The following is a 10,605-nucleotide window of genomic DNA, read 5'->3' as shown; positions in this document are numbered from 1 at the left end:
TTATGTTGGATTTTGGAAAATCTTAGACACCAGTGCCTAGGTGTAACCACTAACTATGCAACATCTATAGTGATACCCCTGCTTAATACAGGAGTCATTAGCGGGGTTCCCGGAAATTCTTGGCTACGAAGCAGCAAACTCTTGCACGTTCCAGTCACTGTACATCAGAGATTAAATAAAGAAAACTGGGAAAATCTAAAGTATACTTTAACAAAATTGTGACTATCACAACTTTCTCCTCCTCCCTTTATAATTGCACCTTTCATAATTGAGTTGAAACAAACAAGTGTGAAGGTGTGGGAACTAGGGCAAAAGTGCAAAGTGCATCCCATTAAATATAGGACAAGAGCTAAAACACTCTGCAGTTGTATTCTTCATCATTTTGTCTCTCCGGGCAATGGATTCACAATTACTGCTGAGTTGCGCGGCTATTTGTATCTGTGCCCAGACCCAGGTTTACATTCACACTGTGTACAGATCTTCATATCTGATGTTGTTGTCCTTGTACTACACCTGCAGGTTCTTGTAATGTAAGCAGATCTTTCTCTAGTCGCTTTCTATCGATCTTTGCATAGATTTTTCTGAGCTGCTCACGGATTTGGCAGTCACTCGCCAAGTTGTTGTCCCTCCTATATTAATGCCCATGTTATATGTCACGTTCACGTTTAATGTCAAGATTGCATATTAATATATAATCAAACTGTGCCCAAACTGATATATATATATAAGTAAAAATAAAGAAGGTATTCATTAGATATCCATATATTTAACTACATAAGTATCTGTATTGTTACTAGATTGTTATTTATTTGTATAATTTTACAATGCATATTAGTTCCTGTAGGCATATGTAAAGTATAGCAGTATGACTGGTACAACCTGTTATTAGAATCCATCAATAAAAATGCAATCTGTATCTGGCACTTTATGGGCACATAGGGCACCACAATATAGGAATATTCCACCCTAGTTAGAATACACATGGATGCTGTGATAGGTTGGCTCACTCGGCTGCTTTCAGAGGTAGACACAGGAATGTTTTTGTCTGCTGGTTTATTTTAACATGGCATAAACCACTGAATGTTCAACAAAATAAACATGACCTATCTGGTATAATGGCAAAGCAAAAGAAAACTTATAGCACAGTCCACATACATACGGGATTCGCCTGCTCAGGTTATAGTAAACTTCAGCTCCCACTGAAGCTCCAGCCAGGAGACTCCCTTGTCTCTAAACAAACAACCGAGAAAAAAAACTCAGTGGTTAGGCATTTCACTTGCCTAACCACACTCTTGATGTGGAGATATGGTGAGTGGCCATCCCACCCATCTCTTACAACCACTCACAAAAAACCCAACCCTGTCATGGCAGATAAACCCCTCAGCACATAACATGCTGAAGATAAACTTCTGGGTTTCACATCACGGAACATAGCAATCTTTATGATACATATCTCCCCTCACATACATTTCCAGTGACCCTGTCACATATCCCCCCCTCTACCCAAAGCCGGTGGTTTTGGCACCTTCAGACACCAAACAGGAAATTCTGGAGAGGACATCTGCATTACCTTGTAACTTCCTGGGTCTATGCTTTACATGTAAACTAAAGTACTAAAGGCCTAAGAACCACCTAGTCAATCGAGCATTCTTACCCTTCTTTTCCCTTTACCATACCAGAAGGGCATAGTCTGACACTAGTTTAAACCTACGACCTAGTAGGTAATACTTCAGCGTATCCACGGCCCATTTGATGGCCAAGCACTCTTTCTTGACAATGGCATAATTTTTCTCACAGGAAGAGAGCTCCCGGCTTAGATACAGGATTTGATGATCTTCCCCATTTATCTCTTGAGACAGCATGACTCCCAAGCCCACTTCTGACGCATCAACCTGGACCACAAATTCTTTACTAAAGTCTGGTGCGACCAGGACTGACTGTTTACATAGTGCCAGCTTCAGCTCTTGGAATGCCATCTCCGTTTTAGCAGTCCATTTGGCCATCGTTGATTTGGTGCCTTTAAGAAGATCAGTCAATGGTGCGGCAATCATGGCAAAATTTGGTATAAATCGTCGGTAATATCCCACAATTCCAAGAAGCGCCCTCACCTGCTTCTTGGAGAGTGGTTGCTGCCACTTCTGGATTGCCTTGACCTTGTTTACTTGTGGCTTGATTTCGCCTCTCCCGACAATGTATCCTAAGTACTTGGCCTCTTCCTTCCCCATGGTGCATTTTTTGGATTTGTAGTAAACCCCGCTTTTCTCAGAGCACCCAGAATCACCTGTACCTTTGGTAGATGACTACCACAGTCTAGGCTGAAGACCTTAATGTCATCTAGATAGGCTGCTGCATACTTCTTATGTGGAGCTAGGATCCGATCCATGGCCCTCTGGAAGGTGGCTGGAGCCCCTTGCAGTCCGAAAGACATTCTAGTATATTGAAAACACCCATTAGGTGCCGAGAAGGTCATCTTCTCCTTGGCCCTCTGGGATATGGGGATCTGCCAGTAGTCCTTCGTCAGGTTGTGGGTGGTAATATATCTCGCAGGTCCAAGCCTCTCAATGAGTTCAACGACGTGGGGCATCGGGTACGCGTCAAACTTGGACACTTCATTCAGCCTGCGGTAGTCATTGCAGAACCACCACTCCCTATCGGGCTTTGGTACGAGGATGACGGGACTCGACAATCCGCTTTTTGACTCCTCTATCACACCGAGGTCTAACATTCTCTACACCTCAGTTGAGGTTACTTCACGGCGTACTTCAGGAATTCTATATGGCTTAAGGTTTTCCCTTATATGCGGCTCTGTCAGAACGTCATGCTCCACCATCTGCATAAGCCCCGGCAACTCCGAGAACAGGTCACGGTTCCGCTGCAGCAGTTCTCCATACTGTTGCTTTGGGCCAGCAATAGAGTCTCCACAATCGTGACTTCCTCCACTTTGGCTTTGGGACTGGCTCCCAAGCAAGGAGCTTCCAGCGTTTCTAGCTAAGGCTTGAGCAAGTTCATGTGGCATACTTGGTGCGGCTTCCTTCTTCCTGGCCGGTGGACATTGTAAGTAATCTCGCCCAGTTTTTCCACCACCTTGTATGAGCCTTGCCACATGGCTAGGAACTTGCACTCGACAGTGGGAATAAGAACCAGCATGCGGTCCCCAGGCTAGAACTTCCTCAGCTTCGCTGATCGGTTATATACCCTTTCCTGTGCCTCCTGTGCCTGGAGAAGATGCACCGTCATGATAGGCATCACTTTCGTCATTCTCTCCTGCTACTGGGCGACGTACTCTATGAGGCTCCAGTGGGGCGTGACCTCGGCTTCCCAGGTTTCTTTGGCAATCTCTAGGGACCCTCGCGGATGTTGACCATACAGGGGCCATACAGAGAAAAGCCAGTGGAGGCTTGAGAAACTTCTCTTATGGAGAAGAGCAGAAACGAAGCAGATAGTCCCAGTCTCGATTGTCCTTCTCAATGAACTTCTTGAGCATGGCCTTTAAGGTCTTATTGAAATGCCCTACTAGGCCATCTGTCTGCGGATGGTAGATTGAAGTTCGCAGCTGGGCAGTCTGCAAGACCTTACACAGCTCCTTCATCACCTTACTCATGAAGGGGGTTCCCTCGTGCGTCAAGATCACCTTTGGCAGGCCCGCCCTGGAAAAATATGAACAAATTCTCAGGCTATACTCTTGGCAGAAGAGTTCCTTAGTGGTCCGCTTCTGGGTATCGGGTCGCATAGTCCATGATGACTAGGATATATTGATGCCCCCGTGCAGACCTACTAGGTCCATGGCAATCCTCTCACATGGGACCTCTATCACAGGTAACAGGACTAGGGGACTTCGGAAGTGAGAAGAGGGAGCGGTTATCTGGCAGGTGGAGCAGGACCTACAATAATTTAGGATCTCCTGGTAACAACCGGGCCAAAAGAACCTCTGCATTATCCTCTCCTGTGTTTTCTCTACACCCAGGAGTCCCTCCAAAACATGCGAATGGGCCATGTCGAAAACCCTCCTTCGGTAGGGTCCTGGAACTAACAGCTGCTCCACTATCTTCTCTCCCCTCAGTTTGGTCACTCAATATAATAACTCCCCATCAACTGCAAAGTGTGGGAACATGGTGTTTGCCCCCGGCTCTTGAGCAACCCGGTATAGACAGTCACATTTTCAAATGACCCTGTGAAGACCCGGGGTCATCCGTGGATTTATTACTACTCAGACAACACAGGGTGAGGGTAAAACAGGGTAGCAATATTTTATTGAACCACCAAACAGACAATAAACACACAGAACAGTTCCAGCAAATACCCAAGATGGTGCAAAATTACACTGTCTCACCCTTCCGCTGGCCCGCTGGGAATAGATCAACTGCGACTTTGGGACTTCCAGGGCCAACTACCTCAACCAGTGGCCCCCCGCTTTTGGCGGGCACCCACAGAGAGGAGGTAGCGACAAGCTTATGAAGCAGACAGTCCACCAAGGTACAAGGCCAGGAGGCCTGAGGGTCCCACTCTGGCTTCTCTACACAACTCCATGGGTTCCAAGTGACCGGAGGGTCCCACCTGGCAACCCCAAACAACATATCCATGGGGCCAGGTGACCTCATTGTCCCTACCTGGTTTCCCCAAATGTATCCAGGTTCTCTAATGGTCAATGGAGCAGATCTGTAACCTTCCAGCCAGGCTGTGTACCATTAGGTTGGAATCCTGTAGAATCCAAATCTCTGTCTCTCTGGATGGAGCCATGCTACCAAACTGCTATTCTAAGAATTTCTCTAAATCTCTGGTTCTCCTTTCAGCAGGATAGAAAACCCTTTTTATATTTACATATGTGGCTATGGTCATCATTCACAGGTCAGGGGGGAAGGTGCAGGGCTCAGGTCTCATTGTTTGAGCATTTAATCAATTGACATAGTTATTATTCCCCTGCTCTTGGAAATCAACAGCTAACTGGCTTAGAACAATATGCAATTAGCATAGTAACAAACATCATTGTTCCCCTGAGTCACTGTTCTTCTTGACCAGCCAAAGAAACACATACATTCAAAGTTCAACACAAACACAATAGTGTATTTCTCTTGGCCTAACAAATCTAGAGGTCTGACTAATTAAGATTAGAAGTGGCCATCCCACCTATCTCTTAAAACCACTCACAAAAAAACTAACCCTGTCATGGCAGATTAACCCCTCAGTACATAACATGCTGGAGAGAAACTTCTGGGTTTCACATCACGGACGATAGCAATAGCAATATGCATTGTGACAGGGTCACTGGAAATGTATTGAGGGGAGCTACATCCTCTCACATACATTTCCAGTGACCCTGTCACAATGCATATTGAGGTTAAAGGGAATCTATCAGCAGGTTTTTGCTACCTCATATGAGAGCAGCCTGACATAGGCAAAGAGAAGCTGATTTCAATGATGTATCACTTAGATTACTGGGTGCAGCCGTTCTGTCACAATCATAGCTTTTAGATTTAGCATGAAGCAGAGCTGAGGAAGCTGCCCCGCCCTCACCATAGTTAACCCACACCAGGCTCTCTATGCACAATGTCTATAGACAGTGAGTGCTCATCACAGCAAGGGGAGTTGCCAGACCAGGAGGCAGGTGCTACTGTGCCCAGCAATGATAAGCTCCTGGTACTAACACAATCATGTTGAGCAAACAAAACCACAGAGCTTGATAAGAGAGGCAATGCTGAAATCTGTGTTTTAACCCCTACAGCATGCTGTCTTCAGATTAAACCTGCTGACAGATTCCTTTTCAGTATGACAATTAGACTTCTACCCAGGGGTGTAACTATAATAAGTACAGGAGTTGCAATCACACCTTTTGGCCCTGGAGCCTAATGGGCCAAAAAGCTGAAATTAGCCCATGTGAAAACATTATTGGTATAAAACACTTGCAATAATTAGAGGCCCTATAAGAGATTTTGCATTGGGGCTTATAAGTTTCAAGTTATGTCACTGCTTTTACCTACAGTTTTACTACTTTGCGCTAATCAAAAGTGGTTCAGAACTTTAAAGGGAGTCTGTCAGAACAAAATGACTGTTCAAACCAAGCACAGCACCCTGTAGTAGACTTAGCCATGATAAAAATCCTACCTTTAGTGTTGAAATCTGTTGCTGTGTTTTCCAGAAATACTTCTTTATTCAAATATGTTAATGAGCTGCTCGATGCACCCTTGGTGTGGCCAAAGTTTATTGCATTTTTCCAACTATGGTACTTGTTTTACATCGATCTCCAACCTTCTCTGACTTTTGTAAATCCAGAGCTGTCCAAAAAGATGAAGAGGGTGAAGAAAGACACAAAACAAGGAGATGAGAAGGTGCCCTAAGCTGCTCGACCACGGCAAGGGTGTACCAAGTGCCTCATTAGCATACTCGCATTAAGATCAATTTCTGGCAAATACCTTAGTGTCCAAGTTGATTGTAGTCCCCTACAAGGTGCTGTGCTTGGTATGAACAGTCATTTTGTGTTGATAGAATCCAAGGATTTAGATCCTTAGGAATCTTTTGCTTTAATGTATGTACAGTATATGCATCCATTTTTGTAAGTGTCTGATTTTTTGCGAATAGTACACAGATGCCGCCTGTTTTTATTGTTTAATGGTTAGAAAAAGCTGTTTTGTTTTTTTTTTGCAAATGTGAAAAATAGATGACAAACTGATGGTTAAAAATTGCCACATGGGAACCAAAAATAGATGAAAATTGGATTGTGAACTCTGGTGAAAAATGATCTGTTTTTCTCAAATGCAAAAATAAACCCAAAAAGAAACCCAAGATAAACTCAAAAGCCTATACAGTGCCTACAAATAGTATTCAACCCCCTGCAGATTTAGCTGGTTTGATAAGATGCAAATAAGTTAGAGCCTTCAAACTGCAAACGAGAGTAGGTTTTATGAACAGAAGCATAAATCTTACAAACCAAAAAGTTATGTTGCTCAGTTGAATTTTATTAAATTTTAAACATAAAAGTGTGGGTCAATTATTATACAACCCCTATGTTTAATATTTTGTGGAATAACCCTTGTTTGCAATTACAGCTAATAATCGTCCTTTATAAGACCTGATCAGGCCGGCACAGGTCTGTGGAGTTATCTTGGCCCACTCCTCCATGCAGATCTTCTCCAAGTTATCTAGGTTCTTTGGGTGTCTCATGTGGACTTTATTCTTGAGCTCCTTCCACAAGTTTTCAATTGGGTTAAGGTCAGGAGACTGACTAGGCCACTCCAACACCTTGACTTTTTCCCTCTTGAACCAGGCCTTGGTTTTCTTGGCTGTGTGCTTTGGGTCGTTGTCTTGTTGGAAGATGAAATTACGACCCATCTTAAGATCCTTGATGGAGGAGCGGAGGTTCTTGGCCAAAATCTCCAGGTAGGCCGTGCTATCCATCTTCCCATGGATGCGGACCAGATGGCCCGGCCCCTTGGCTGAGAAACAGCCCCACAGCATGATGCTGCCACCACCATGCTTGACTGTAGGGATGGTATTCTTGGGGTCGTATGTAGTGCCATCCAGTCTCCAAACGTCACGTGTGTGGTTGGCACCAAAGATCTCGATCTTGGTGTCATCAGACTATAGAACCTTGAACCAGTCTGTCTCAGAGTCCTCCAAGTGATCATGAGCAAACTGTAGACGAGCCTTGACATGACGCTTTGAAAGTAAAGGTACCATACAGGCTCATCTGGAACGGAGACCATTGCGGTGGAGTACGTTACTTATGGTATTGACTGAAACCAATGTCCCCACTGCCATGAGATCTTCCCGGAGCTCCTTCCTTGTTGTCCTTGGGTTAGCCTTGACTCTTCGGACAAGCCTGGCCTCGGCACGGGAGGACACTTTCAAAGGCTGTCCAGGCCGTGGAAGGCTAACAGTAGTTCCATAAGCCTTCCACTTACGGATGATGCTCCCAACAGTGGAGACAGGTAGGCCCAACTCCTTGGAAAGGGTTTTGTACCCCTTGCCAGCCTTGTGACCCTCCACGATCTTGTCTCTGATGGCCTTGGAATGCTCCTTTGTCTTTCCCATGTTGACCATGTCTCAGTGCTGTTCACAAGTTTGGGGAGGGTCTTAAATAGTCAGAAAAGGCTGGCAAAAGAGATCTTTAATACACACATGTGAAGCTCATTATTCTTGGTGCCTGAACTACTTCTTAATACTTTAGGGGGACCAAACAGAATTCTTGTGGTTTGAGGGGTTGAATAATAAATGACACTCTGAATTAACTTTTAACGTTTTTAAAAAAACAAACAAAACAAAACAAAAACAAAATTTGCTGCAGTGCATTTCCCACTTCCAGGCTGATCTACAGTACAAATGTCACAATGCCAAGTTAATTCCGCATGTGTCAACCAGCTAAATCTGCAGGGGGTTGAATACTACTTGTAGGCACTGTAACTCAAACTGCAGTTTGCTATGTATTGTGATACACAAAGGCTGCTGAAGCCAAATTGTTCAACTTTTTTTAATGGGACTCTATTGTTTATAGAGTGTAATATATCATGCCAGAAGTAAGAACATGTCTATTACACAGAAGTCGTGCCATAATCTGCCATTACCTCACAGTAGAGAGTGTTATTTGCCACTCTAGAAACATCTCTCTTAAAGGGGTTGTCCGGGACTTTTACATTGATGGCCTATCCTTAAGAATGGTCATCAATGTCAGATCTGTGTGGCTGTGACACCCAGCACCCCCACCGATCCGCTGTTCCTGGGGCCAGTGGCAACCGGAACTGCTCAGTTGCAGAGCTGCACAGAAGAGTGGCCAGTGCCACGGCAAGGTTCTGCACATCTGCCCCCTATTGATTAAAATAGAGGGCAGATATGCAGTACCCAACTGTAGCCACTACACAGTTGATGGAGCTGTGCAGCTCAGCAACTGAGCAGTACTGGCTGCCACTGGCATTGGGAGCAGCTGATTGGAGGGGGTGCCAGGTGTTGCACCACCACCGATCCTAAGGATAGGCCATCAATGTTGGGTCCTGGGCAACCCCTTTAATGTCCCCTGTCCATCACTTTCATCCTCCTCCCTTCTTCTACTCAAAATAAAAAAGAGGCACTAGTTCTGGGTTTTTATGCTTTACTATTATCACATTACATAAATAGATTAGAAGCAAAACCTACAAAAGACAAAAAATATATCTCATACCCTACCATCATTATATATAAATGTAAAGCAAAGTTGCATATTAAATATAGGGTACTTAGTGAACTATTTTTGATCAAAAAAAGTATACAAGCCGTCCCACCAGCGACAAGGTGACCCTAAATTGGGACGGTACCTACACTGTCTATATTAAAAACCTTACTGTATATCAAAGTTGAAGTAATGCATATAAAAGGGTAGACAAATAGGACCGGGTCCCAACTTCAGACCACCTAGGCCCGTGGTAAGCTACATATATACTAATCAGCTCAACAAAGGGCATGCCACACCCTTAATTTGCACAGAATGCAAACAAGACAAAAAAAAATAAAAAATAAAAATAGATTAGATTAGATTAATAGATAGATAGATAGATAGAAGGAAGGGGGGAAGCCCAACAACAAGGGAAAGGGGCAGTGGAGACCCCTCTATCACTCTGCCTACCCTATCGTCCCTATTTAGGTTCCACACCTATCACCGAGCAGGAACCTAATCCCTGAATGTCCCTAGAGCTAGGCCCTAGCTAGGGAGGGGGACAGGGTGAGCACTAGTCAGGCCCCACTACAAACTAAAGACAACAAGGTAAACAAACAAAGGGCATACACTTAGCTTGAGCAGAGATGAGGTGACCTCATTTCTGCAGAGATGACCTCACCTCACCAGAGAGACAATGTCAACTGTCCTCCAAGGGCATCAAAGAAAAAATTAGCCAACTGCTAGTACTCCAAGCCTGCACAGAGGTACATAGAACTATCACCAGCGACTCTCTGGAGAACCTGAGAGTTTTTAACTACCAAGCAAGAGTGTGTCAATCACCAGCAGAAGGTGGAGGTCGCTGCTAAAGCAAGAAGGATGATGTAATTATACTACAGAGATGAGAGGATCAAAAAGGCGTCTGCAATGCCAAGCACAGTGACTTTCTACAGCCGGATCCAGAGTGACTGTCTGTCACATCTGACACACCTGTGACATAGAGGCTTGCCATTTGGCTGTCCAAGAACAATCACACGAATGGCAAAATCCCTCCAAAGTAATCATGGTTTCGAATAGTAATATGACATTTCTTATAGCCGTCCTTGTCTATAGCTTATACATATGAACATGTACTATTAATTTTCCATCTGGAATTAATAAATATATGATCTAATTTGACATTAAATGTATTTCCAATCAAGACTTCACTTGTGTTTTTGCTCCTTTTTTATTGCATTATTGCAGCCTCCTGGCGCCCTATAATTATTGCTGTTGAACTCAAAACTTTTCTACAAACTTTACTTTGGAACGATGCTGCCAAAAGAACCGGCTCTGCTTAGTAACATGTTCAAACTTGAAACATGAAAAGCTGCTTTCTTCTCGTTCTCCACATTGTGTCTTTGCTTTACCAGTCTATCTCCTTCTTCTCATATGCCTGGGTACAAGGACAGATTCCGGAGAGGCTCATAAATAGAGCAATTAAAATGTAC

Source organism: Phyllobates terribilis, unplaced genomic scaffold, assembly GCF_046119375.1.
Source record: "Phyllobates terribilis strain yellow unplaced genomic scaffold, ASM4611937v1 Scaffold_4__5_contigs__length_816908805, whole genome shotgun sequence".
Classification (NCBI taxonomy): domain Eukaryota; kingdom Metazoa; phylum Chordata; class Amphibia; order Anura; family Dendrobatidae; genus Phyllobates; species Phyllobates terribilis.
This window is presented reverse-complemented; position numbering follows the sequence as displayed.